Here is a 13,361-nt window from a genome sequence, read left to right on the forward strand (position 1 = left end):
GCAATCTGCAGCAAGTAATCATCCAATAAATATTCCTAAGTGCCACTATATGAACATGCATTCAATAATCTGCTGGCTGTTCAAACAAAAGGCAAAGACTGAATGCTGTACCGTCAATATACAGCTCATGTGAAAATTTAATAATGATGAAGACCTTTTTTATTTTTCCTGCACCAAAGGCAACAGTGAAAAAGACCAAAATTCTTAAGTAATAAAAAAAAATATGCAACCTCGGTAGGAACTTGTAGTTTAGAATCTGTGCTAAAAGCATTTTATTAAAATGTTATGCTAAATATACAGGGCATGTTAAATCAAGTTGCTGAACTAGAAGACATTCTTTTAAAAATTACATTAAATAAGACGGGTAACTATGAACAGAACTAGTTCTGCAGTGTTGGTATTAAATTTTAGTGCCAACACTGCAGAACCAGAAATGACTAGCATGGTATTGTAATTGAGAAAAGCCACAGAATATATCTTGTTATGACAGCAATACAGGAAAAGAGATTACCTTCATTATTTATATTTAGCTCATGCCTTTCCATTGGTGGCTCAAGACAAATTTCATTAGTATCCTGTTTACAAAGCAGTGTCTTTTATTCAGTTAAAAAGGCTCCCAGGTTAACAATCATCTATGCCTGACATGGCCATGTTTCACCAGAAATATTGGTTGCGTCAGGGGCAGAACAACCAGCTGGTGAAAGCAGTACCCATCACCTAGTCTGGTCCAGAGTATACAATGCTTGGAGGTGATTGTGTCTTGATGACTTTAAAGCTTTCAAACAGGTAGAAAAAGCAACGGCCAAAGCCAGAAGGATGCTTGGGTGCATAAAAAGGAGGCATGACCAGCAGGAAAAAGGAGGTGATAGTGCCGTTGTATAAGTCTCTGGTGAGGCCTCATTTAGAGTACTGCGTGCAGTTCTGGAGACCGCACCTACGAAAAGATATAAACAGGATGGAGTTGGTCCAGAGGGCGGCTACGAAATTAGTAAGCGGTCTTGAATGCAAAAATTATAGGGACAGGCTTATGAACCTCAACATGTATACACTGGAAGAGAGGAGGGAGAGAGGAGACATGATAGAAAAGTTTAAATATCTCAAGGGCATTTATGTATAGGAAGAGAGCCTTTTTCAAATGAAGGAGAGCTCTGGAATGAGAGGGCATACGACAAAGTTAAGAGGGAATAGGCTTAGGAGTAACCTAAGGAAGTATTTCACAGAAAGGATGGTGGAGGCGTGGAATGGCCTCCCGGTGGAGGTGGTGGAGTCGAGCACTGTTCCAGAATTTAAAAAGGCATGGGATAAGTATCGCTTAGGAACAGGAAGAATAAGGGATTACAGAGGATGGGCAGACTGGATGGGTCATATGGCCTTTATCTGCTGTCATGTTTCTATGTACCTGGAAGCATGTACCTTGAGGCGTTTTAGCTCTTTCCAAATGCCTCCAGGTACATGCTTTTTACAAGATCTGAATAGTTTTTATCTTCCACGTTGGATCTGGCCGATCACCTGCCTTGTTGTTTTCTGACAATTTTTTTTGCAAATACTAAAAGGCCAAGGAGGTTCATGCTTTTATCAGTAAAATGGCTTGGACTTAGTGGGGGCATTACCATTAATTTACACGGACATCATACTTCAGGCTCTGAAAAGCTGCAGATAAGCCAAGCTCTGTCTGAAAATGTTCAGTTTAACTCTAATAGCAGTACAGATTTTCTTTAAGTTTTATGTGCTGAAAATAAAGCACAGTGCACCTGTATTTTAAAATGCAGCATATCTCAAATTGAAGTCTAAAATGGCAGTTGATAAAAAAAGAAAAAAAAAAAAAAACAAGTACACTTTACTAGTGCTACACTTTCCAAATGTTAAGGTTTTGTTTCTAAAAGACATCAGATTTTCAGTGTTAATCTAATGGTAAACCTATCATACAGTATGTGAACACCTTAAATCCTTCATGCAGATCTCAAACCTGCTTTCTTAACCTTAGGTGGATTTGTTCTGCTAATGCAAGCTTCCCCACCCTCCCCAATAAACCACTTTGGTTGTACCTCAGAAAAGCAGTATATATTTATTTAGAACATTTATATCCCACATATCCCAACATAAAATCCATGACCCTAAAAATCTACACAAGCTGTGGAATTAGTCTCGATATACCACTGATTTAGTACAGCATCTTAGCTGTTTACAAGTCTAACAGCAAGTTAAAAGACAGAATACAGCAGTGGTTGCATCTACGATTTTTTAAAAGAAACATACAAATAAGTTATTTTTGCAGTTAAAACAGAGCTCTGAACAAGAGCAAAAGGCAACCTTTATGTGAAAGATAAGGAATTCAGCTAACAAGATCAGAAATGTCATAAAATGGAAGGAAGAAAGAAGTCTGAGCTGATCTTATATACAATATAGCCAAAAAGAGACCTGCACGCCAGAGGGGTAAACTATGGGCTGGATTCAGTAAAATGGCACCCAAATTTAGGCACTGGAAAGATATGCACGAAACTCATTCTATAAAAAGGCTCTCCACATCAACCGCCGTTTATAGAAAAATGCTTAGTGCCGCTTCCACAACCAACTGTGGGCGCGAGGATTTGCACATGCTGAAATATGTTGTAAATCCTGGCACGAAACCCCAGACTTAACGCTGCGCCTACATTTTTGGAACAACCCTGACCCATCCATGGCCATGCCCCCTTTTGGGTTGCACACGAGACTTTAGGTAGCAGCGTTATAGGATAGCATATAGACAGATGCATGTGAAAGTCCAAATTAGTGCCAATAAATCGGTGTTAACTGGCTCATTAGTGTGCAAGCCCACCTGTCCTGTTCGCCCAAATTTGGGCGACCCATATAGAATCTGGAGGTATAACAGGGTGTCTATTAAAGCCTATTCTATAAAGGAAAGTAGGCACCTACTTTTCTTCACAGAAGACTCGTACAAGTATCAGACAACACATGTACGTCTAGACACAAACACTTACACTAGCCCCATCACTGGTGTATATGCCCATGCCTAGAAGTATGCATGCAACTTACAATATTCTATAATATTCATGCATACATGTGCACCCAGCCCAAACTCCACCCATGCACACACCAATCAGCAAAGTATGCTCCATCAAAGCATGTTGTGTCCTTTTCCACTAGTCTATATTCTATATGGGAGTCTTTTACTAAAGGTTAGCTCGAGTTACTTGCAGCAGGGCCCACAGGAATAAAATGGGCCTTGCTGCAGATGACACGAGTTAATCTTTAGTTAAAGACCCCCTATATTTTTTCTCTGTTTATAAGAGGTCACTTGTGCAAGTTAAGTACCCATTTACACAGATAAATGATTAGCATGCCACCATTTACGTGCCTTCTTGCAACTTCAAATGTTTCAAAAATTGTGCAGTTCAACTCCTCTGCAAAGCCAATAAATGTGACCATGTCTCCCCACTTAGAATATCCAATCCTAGGCAGGCACTTTTGGAATCTACATGGCAGTTGTGTGTTTTTTTTTACTTTCTATCACCTAAGACTTGGAATAACCTACCCCCAAATATATGGGGCACACACAGTCATTTACAAAATTTAAGTCACTAATTAATTTTTTTTTTTTTTTTTTTACCTGCACTTGGTTAAGAGGGTAGTGGCACTCTCGGGATCAGCTGGTGGGTCCTGTAGCATGATAAGATGTATTCTTTGGTTTGTATGGCTGCTATCCTTTATTTTCAGTGGGGTTCTTGTCATAATATTTTTTTTAAATATCGTACACCACTTGGATCCACAAGTCTGGTATATGTGGTATATCTAGTATATATAAACTATACCTAAAGCTCGGTGGATAATTCTATAAAGGAGCCACTAATTTTAGGCAGTAGCACCATTTGCAACATGCTATTTTGGCATGGCCAGTCTGGCCACTTCACATCTCTTCCTGTCTCAAACAGTTCTAATCATGCCATGCTTTTTTCTCCTGGTCTGGATGGGTATTACAACCACTCCCCATCATGGATTGCCTTGCCGATAGCTGTTCACACCACTCTGAATCATCTCAGCATCTGGAATCTACCTGAGTCCAGCCTAACTCGGAAAGCCAACTTCAGAAATTCCACATATTACCTACAGTCCTTCCTAATAACATGTCCATAGACCTTTTTCAGTCTCTCTTATCCTTTCCCTTTTTCTTCTTACCCTGTTCCTTCTATCCTATTTCATGTAATTGTAATTGTATAACAACTGGTCTGGCGACAGCCTTATCAGTACATTGTAAGCCACTTTGAGTCTGCATATATGTGGAAAAAAGGGGGATATAAATATGCATAAATAATAAATAACTAGAATACCAACGAAAATTATAAAGGGGATGGGACAATTTCCCTATGAGGAAAGGCTAAAGCGGCTAGGGCTCTTCAGCTTGGAGAAAAGGCGGCTGAGGGGAGATATGATAGTGGTCTACAAAATAATGAGTGGAGTTGGGGTAGATGTGAAGCGTCTGTTCACGCTTTCCAAAAATACTAGGACTAGGGGGCATGCGATGAAGCTACAATGTAGTAAATTTAAAACGAATCGGAAAAACTTTTTCTTCACTCTGTGTAATTAAACTCTGGAATGCCAGAGAATTGCCAGAGAATGTGGTAAAGGCGTTAGCTTAGCAGAGTTTAAAAAAAGATTTGGACAGCTTCCTAAAAGTCCATAGACCATTATTAAATGGACTTGGGGAAAATCCACTATTTCTGGGATAATCAGTATAAAATGTTTTGTACTTTTTGGGGGATCTTGCCAGGTATTTGTGACCTAGATTGGCCACTGTTGGAAACAGGATGCTGGGCTTGAGAGACCTTTGGTCTTTTCCCAGTATGGCAATACTTATGTACTTATGTAATGGAAAAGGATGTGCCACGTTTTCGTGCTGTGTGCTTTGCCAATAGGTGTGCATATGGGCAGAGCATGCAAAGAAGCACATAAACACTATAAAATTTACCCATATTTCCCCCCCAAGATTCTATATACGATGCTTTGAGTTGCACATGCAAATTTGGGTGCATGTCTAATTTGCATAAGAACATTAGAGTAGCCATACTGTTTCCAGTAGTGGTCAATCCAGGTCACAAGTGCCCAGTTAGTGGCAACATTCCATGCTACCAATCACAAGGCAAACAGTTGCTTCCCTCATGTCCATCTCAATAACAGACTGGCTCACTGAATAATGAACCAATCAGCACTGATAATTGGGCAGTAACAAGCAATTATCAGCACTAATTGGCAAAATTTAGAATTTAGGCATATATCTTTTTAAAGAGGTGTGTGTAAATTCTGTTGCGTGGATCCAAAAAGGGGGCATTCCTAAAATTTATGCACGTTAAGGATTAGGGGGATTTGTGCCTAATTTACATGTGGGGATTTATGCCAGGTTTTCATTAGCGTAAATGGTCACGCCTAAATGTAGTCACAGTTCCTGGCACTAAGCATTACTCTAAAACCACACTTACAATTAGGCACGGTTTATAGAACAGCGCTATTTTTTTCAGCACCGTTTATAGAATCTAGTCCATTCTGGCTAAGATCTATGCACAGAAATCTACACCAACTATAGGACTGGTGTCTGTGATCACGAACTGCAATTTCTGCCACCTGAACTAGAGTTCTGTATAAAATAGGCACCTGCTTACCCTTTTATTCTAGAGACCCTCTGTAGAATTATATCCTACAAGGACATAATTTTATAAAAGTGTTTCTGCATGCATGCAAGGAAACACAAACTGCACCTGCTCCAATGCAGGTATAAAATGTGTGTGTCAGCATTTACATACTATAGGAGTCTATTTTTAAAAGATATACAGGTGCTTTTTTTTTTTTTTTTTTACTTTCCCTTAGGCATCTTGTAATTTTATAACAGCTTTCAAAAAAAAAAAAAAAAAAATCATTCTTAGAACAGACCTCTCCATCACAGACTACAAAAAGTAGTATGTGTCTGGTAAGAAAACTAATCTAAGAAAAATCAAATATGGCACCAGAAGGAGAGAGCTACACCTGTAGAGGTATGCTGCAAAATGAAGTGCTTTAATTCTGGCTTAACTGGTCACAAAGCCAAAGAAACATCATGTGTGCAGGGCCAACCCAACGCAATCTGCCACCTGAGGCAGGGATTAAATGGTGCCCCAGCCACCCTGGCATCACCCCCCCCCCCCCCCCAAGTCCAACATCTTTCCACACTCTGCCAACTCCCTACCCCGCCCCCCCCCAGTCGCAGTTTGGCATCTCTCCCCTTCCTTCCTCAACCCCCCCTCCCCAAGCCTACCTTCTTTTTCAAAAAGTGGCTGCAGCATCGATCCCTACACACTACCCTGCCGCCAGCATTAGCTTCTCCTCTGAACTGATACCCACATCCGAAGAAACAGCTTACATAAGAGAGGCGGGCTGCAGTACAGAGGAGAAGCTGGTGCTGGCAGCAGGGCAGCATATAGGGATTGCTGCTACCACCAACTTTTAGAAAACAACAAAAAATAGGTAGGCAGGCTCGGGGATGGGAATTGAGGAAGGAAGGAAGGAAGGAAGGAAGGAAGGTGAGAGATGCCACTCCATAAACAGTACAGCCTGAGGCCCCCCACCTCAGTCGGCCTAATGTGGATGAGCAAAAAGTAGTCCGAGATCTCAGCATAAAGTAGCTATATACTATAGGGCATACAACTGAAACAAATGCACCCCACCCCCCAATCCAATCCAAGAATGAATTAGGATTACTAGTCTGATGCAGAAGCAGCTAGGATTGATCTCACCCTCAAGTCTTCCCCATAGCTTGGTCAGAGCTGTTGCGATGGTGTTAGCAAGTTTGTTTGGTTTTTTTTTTTGGGGGGGGGGCAGGAGGGTAGAAGCTTATTCCATTAAAAAACTTGGTGTCTACTTTCCTTTATAGAATACCAACATAACCAGGTAGATATGCACATGCCAATTAGTCATGAGTACTTACACCAACCATAGAGGTGATGTATGCGTTTGCACCTAAAAGTGTCGGAGATAACCATGTAGCTTATAGTGTTCTGTTACTTATCCATATAGGTAGGAGCCCTGCCCATATGTATGGATCCTTACAGATACACACTGTGACAAAACAGTAGGTTTCTAAGCCTGTAAAACTGTATTATTTCTTGAAGTGTGTTTCTCTAGTCTGGGCAGCAGGTGGTGTATGTTTATATGTAAAGCAGTTACCGAGAAATGACTGTTTCCTCTTTAGTTAACACAGATATTTTTTCATGACAAACATTCAGTTTATTGCCTCTGCTTGTCTGGACTAAGAATCCTGGTGGTTTTTGTGTTGGATCTGTGGGTGCTTTCTAGGAACTGTGGGACCACTGTGAGTGTGGCCCCAGTAACCTAGAAATCAGTGGGGAACACCTTGAGAGCAGGAGACTCGCCCAGAGGCGGTTGGGACCCAGTCGATGGGAGGAGGGTGCTAGTATAGAGCACAAGCAGAAGGTGCAGGCGGACCTCAACTGTGCTGGGAATAGACCCTCTAAGTGGCTGAAGGGAAGCCCAGGTGAGTGGCCAGGTGTTTCGCGACACATACTATCCCCCAGATTCTATATATTGTGACGAACTGCATACACAATTCAAGTTGTATTCTGTACTGAACATGCAACTTAATTATATTAAGCCAATCAGCACCAATAATTGCCAGGCAATTACCGACACTAATTGGCTTTAATTAGAATTTACACGCACAATTTGCTAAACATTCTATAAGCTGATGCGTGTAAATTTTAATGCTCACTGCCAAGAAGGGGGCGTGGCTATGGACAGGATCTTGGAAGTTACTAAAAATTATGCGCACTGTTACAGAATACACTCTCTGTGCCTTAGTCACCAGCACTTAGGCCAAACGTACATTCCCGCAACTAGGTTCAGTCATATGGACGGGGCCTAGGCGTAAGTTATAAACCAGGCCTTATTTAGGCACGGTTTATAGAATATGCCTAGGCTTATTTTTTTCAGCACCAATTTTTTTTATGGTGCCATATATAGAATCTAGCCCTATAAGTGCAGATTTACACACAAGCGAGTAAATGCCATTATTGTAGATACGTGTGTTAATAGGTGCATTTAACTGTTTAGTACCTGTTGTACAGAATTAACTCCCTAGTAGGCATCAACAAATCCCACGCACCAGGTCACCAAAACGACTAGATATTTTCTTCTGGTTCATGGGCTCTTCATGGCTTTTTTTTTTCCTTACAGCTGCTGCTCCGATCACTGCCAGAGAAGGAGTTTCTTCCTTGCTGCACCACACAACTGTGCGAGTCTGAGCCATACAGTACAGGACCTCGGGTTATTTGTGAGATCATCGTGCTAGTCCCTGTACCAATGGCTCAAGTCTCGCACAAATTCATGCAGTGCAGCACTGAAGCAGCTCACACTCCTGTGGTGATTGCATATGTGGATGTAAAACAGAAGAGGCTATCCATGCTCCAGCAGTGGTCACAGACATCCAGGTGAGGAATGGAAAAGCTAACTATCTTTTTTTTTGGGGGGGGGGGAGGGGAAAGGAGAGAGACTGAATTGAAGGGGGGTTGCTAGTTGGCATGGGGAGTGGCTAATTGTCTTGCAGGGGAAGGGTTAGGGGCTGGGCGACTTTAGAGGGGAAGAAGATAAGCTTGGGGGAAGCTAACTAATTTGCAGGTGTGGAGGAATGGCTGAGAGGTGTAACTGGTTTATTGGGGGGGCACTCACTGTGAGGATTAGATGAGATAGGGCTGGAGGTGGCCAATTTTAGAGGAGGATGGGGACTAAGTGATAACATGATGAGGGGAGAAACTAGATGAAGACTGGGGGGGGAGGGGGGGCCAATCTGAGGTTAGGGGGAGGGGTGGCTGGCTGGCTGTGCATTTCTACCAGTGACCTGCAGGTGTGCACGAAGAGCCAGCTTTACTAAGCTCCCCACTCCCCCAACATAGAATGGAAAAAACAGCCTTTGTAAAATCAGGTTCTAAAAGGAGCTGCAGTAAACCTCAGAAGACATCTCTGCACCTTTCATCCCCACTCCTCAATGTCTGTGAACATGGGGGGAGTGGGGAGCCTCAGCTGCTAGCTCCTAAATTCAAGGGAAATTAGAGTGTGGTAGCCGTGTTAGTCCACTCTTAAGGTCATCTGACGAAAAAGGGCAACCTTCGAAAGCTAATCAAGAAATGTATTAAGTTATGTCCAATAAAAAAAGGTATCATCTTATTTTCTTTTCCATGTTTTATTTTGTTTGATTTCTAAGGGAAATTAGTTAATGCCTGACCTATAGTGTCTATGCATAACCAACAGAAAAAGATGATAATATCCCTGTACAGGTGAGATCTTACTTAGCCATACACTGTTCAAATTCTGGTGGCCAAATCTCAAAAGGATAGGAGATTAGGAAACCAAAATGCTGAGGAGTCTGTACCAGAGCCCTAGGAGATGAGTCTTTAGGACCTAAATCCTAAAGAGGGCATAATAGAAACATCCTTTACACTTCTATAGAGGTCTGCAGTCAGCATCATCTCCAGAAGAACTATTCTGTTTTGCCATCTCAAGCCTCAGTTATTTATGACAGTGTAGGACCCAAACTCTCATGCCAAAACTATTGTGCTAGTTTTGTGAGCATCAGGCAACTCAAAACACTCTGAAAACAATACAGTGCTGGAAGTAAACAAGTTCCAGAGCAGGTAGAGGAGAGTATATAGTGTGTGTGGGTGAGGGGGGGAGTAAAAAGTAAAGCACTTAAAAGCATTAATTAAACATGCTGTTACCTTGCTGGCTTGGCACACTAATTCATAGCCTGGAAAGGGGCAGGAAATGAGCAGGGAATGGATACAGACTGCCCCTTGCCATTAGCTTGCACTAGCTTACTACAGTAGATAACACAGATGAAAGGATGTATTTAATGCCATCTAATGCACAGTAAAGATTTTTTTTTCTCTGCATTAACTGTATGGGCAGATGTTTGGAGGCGCACTTTACAGTTAATGCAAAGGCTCAGCAATTACCACATTAATTTTTGTAGCTAACATATAACTGCAAATGTTTATTACTACCTTGCTTGTTAGGATTCCATCGATATACCTATTTGTGGTTACAATCAAAGCAGTTTACAAATTATATACAGGTACTTGTTTTGTATCTGAGGTAGTGGAGAAGTAAGTGACTTGCCCAAAGTCACAAGGAGCTGTAGAGGGAATCAAACCCGGTTCCACCACTGTGCTAACCACTAGGATACTACTCCTCCACTTAAGCTTTAGAAAAAAAAACAGGTGTTTGGTTTTTTATATATGTGCTCCCCCCACCTCCCAGGTTTTGCTCTTAACCTACATTAAAATTATTAGCTATGTACCTATCCTAATTAAAAATCTGTGGTATGCAACAACCTAAAAAAAACAAAACAATAGAACACACCACAAATTGGGAGGGATGTACCTAAGAATTCAGATAGCTAAGTGCAATTCCCTGCATATCACTTACAGAATCAAGACATTAACTGGTCTTTTTATGTAGCTTTATTTTTCACAATACACCTAGCGCTGAAGCTGCTAGGAATGGTCACATGAAACATTTGTCTATCTGGTAGGATTTGTAATTAAGATCAAGAGTGTGAGTAAGTGAATTTCAACTGAATAATGACTGTAAAGAACATATGCCTTCATCTAAAACAAATTCATCTCTGTCTAGCAATTTTAGGTTTTTGCGCAAGACACGGTTGTCTGAAGGGGAAAAAAAAAAGTTTACAGACACCTTTAAAAAGGTTTTTATGTCTGAATCAGAGAACACAGACCAAAACAAACATAATTAACAGCAATACCGTATTTATGGATACCATGTAACCTAAAATACTATATGCATGAAACAGGATCTCTCCCTAACGCCAAAGCTGCCATTGTAAAATATATCTCCTGAAGACAAAATCTATCAACGTTAAAAAAAAAGTTTTATGAAATTAACGTTTTGCCTCGGATATTACTTTAGGAGTATACTTAAATACATTCACTGACAAAAGTTATGTTAATAATGCAAATAGCAGTTAAACATTCAACTACTATGTTCTAGTCCGAATCTATCCCACATTTTAATAATTGGCTTTTCCGCTCTGAAGCCCGAAATCAAGCAAAGTTTGAGAATCCAGGAAAAAAAGTACGATTCTAGTTTGTTTTGTAATACAATTCTGCATTTCATTCGACAGCAAAATAGGATCAAGGAAATCTCCGCAAGCAAAAAAAAAAAAAAAAACAGCACTTTAAACATATCACAACATGTGAAAAGCTAAACAGCTGCAATAATCCGCCTTTAAACAATTCACCTACAGCGAAAGCAAGATAAGGAAAGGAACAGTTTTGGGTTTATACAGATAACGCAAACCATTCAGAAAGCACATCTACCACCCCTACTGCTTTTCGTAACCTAAGAAGAAAGTAACAAGAGAACCCCGTGTACTCGCCGAAAGAAACAAAAAACAACAACCCCATTCCTCTCCCACATAAAAATGCACCGTTAAGAAAAGCTCAAGTATTCTTTCAGCTGCGTATCTTAGGACCTGAACAATCCTGTTGAGAGTGCGCAAGTGATGGCGAAAAATGACCAACCAACCCCTGAGCCTTCCGAGGTACCGGGGGAAAGGGGGGGGGGGGGAAAGCATACTCACCGAGCCTCCTCTACTCTCCTCTCCACCGGCTCCTCTTGTCCCAACTTACAGCTTTTTTTCTTCTTCTTTTTTTCTCTGAAACTGCCAGTCTACCTCTTACCTCTAGGGCTCGGTTTCAATGTTCATAGTCTCCGGGCAAAAAAAACAACAGTAGTCGTGAAAAGAGGCAAGAGTAGAAAAAAAAAACCTCAAGAGGAAATGATACCACGGGGAGCTTGACTGCACCCACCAACAGAAAAACTGGGTGTTTCACTAGAAGAGCGCGCTATAGAAGGGTGCCTGCGAGCAAAGAGCTTTATGACAGGAAGCGAAGTGCGCGCGCGTTAGAGAGCTTTATTGATAGGAAAGGGGAGGGGAGCACGCCAGTGGCTTATTGCACACGGCTGTCTGTGCGCGCGCCAGTAAGAGGCTTAGTAGAGGCAGAGAGTGAGACAAGCAGCGGTGCAACGGCCGCTGGGGGCTCCTTCTGCTCGTTGTTAGGAGCTGGGGAGGTGACGGCAACAGCTCCTCGAGAGGTCCTGCAAGCAACCCCAAGAGGAAACCAGGAACGTGCACTAAGCAAATAGAAAACAAAACTAGGGGGAAAAAAACCCAGCAACTTTGCTTTTACTGTCGCTCCTTTTCCATAGCAAGTTCCCCTGCCCTCCCTTCGCCCCGCCTCTTTGCCGCTCCCGGACACCAAGAACCGGCGCCGTGTTGCTAGTTGGGCGGGTTTTCTGCCAAACTAGACTACTATTGGAGGCCGGCGGTAAGAAAGTTTGGTGCTGGCGAGTTACTGTTTTATTTGGGGAGGAGTTGGATACTTTTTTTGTAGTGTGCAGTGCACTATAAGGTTTTGGAGGCGGTATCCGTCCTGGTTTTCTGCCAGTCTTATTGTGCATTTCAAGCCTCATTCTGGTGCTCCAATAGCCCCTCTCGTAGCGGTTGCCAGCTTCACTTTGGCGTCCACAGGCACACCTACTTCTTTCTATATGTTTTTAAAGTTTCTCTCCTGACTTCTGACTGAGCACATAGGGAGTTTTTAAATATTACTAAGTACAGACGGGTTGTCTTTTTTTAATAATGTTTTTATTGTTTCAAATATGTAAGAAAACAAACATCAGGATATCTATGCAATAGTATATCATAAAGTTATAATAACATATTAATACAAACAGTGCAGAAATGGCCATGCATTACTAGTAAATAAGTACACGAAGCAGAAGATTTCAAGTAAGCATCAAAGGACTTTCAAATTCCAAATTTTTTGGAAGAGGGATGCTTGATAAACAAATATGCTTGTTCATATTTCTTAAACAGAGTAACCCAATTCCACCAAATGTACACTGTGAGATTAGTGTTGGCCTTTCCAGTGATCGATAATCACTTTCAAAGCACTGGATAACAAAACAAAAAGTCAAATAAAGCTTTGTCTTCATCTGTAAGATCAGTTGCTAAGGCTAAAGATTTCCAAACTAGTAGCCCTGTTTGCTAAGCCGCACTGTAGGCGCACTAAAGTTTTTAGCGTCTGTTAAAAAGCGTGCACTAACACTAGAGACACCCATAGGAATATATAGGTATGTGCCTTAGTAAATAGCCCTAGGTGTTTTAAAGCTATTCATGAAGTTTGAAGATTTGTGAAAGTTCATTCCTGTTGTCTGAGCAATATAAACTAAGATTTGGGCATTCAAAGATGAGATAAGCTAAGGTTCCAATTGATGATTTATAGCTAGGGTTACTGTATGTC

General features: G+C 41.4%; 1 protein-coding gene across 2 annotated transcripts in view; it reads right to left on the reverse strand.

The window, feature by feature from the left end:
- HPCAL1 (hippocalcin like 1) overlaps positions 1 to 12,234 on the reverse strand; it is a 291,452-nt gene extending 279,218 nt beyond the window's left edge. For both annotated transcript variants that reach the window (XM_030198871.1, XM_030198870.1), the window contains exon 1: positions 11,636 to 12,234. The gene's annotated coding sequence lies outside the window, so the exon portion shown is untranslated. The remainder of the gene's footprint in view (positions 1 to 11,635) is intronic.
- Between the last annotated feature and the right edge of the window lie 1,127 nt (positions 12,235 to 13,361).

This window comes from Microcaecilia unicolor, chromosome 3, assembly GCF_901765095.1.
Source record: "Microcaecilia unicolor chromosome 3, aMicUni1.1, whole genome shotgun sequence".
In the NCBI taxonomy this organism is placed as follows: Eukaryota; Metazoa; Chordata; class Amphibia; order Gymnophiona; family Siphonopidae; genus Microcaecilia; species Microcaecilia unicolor.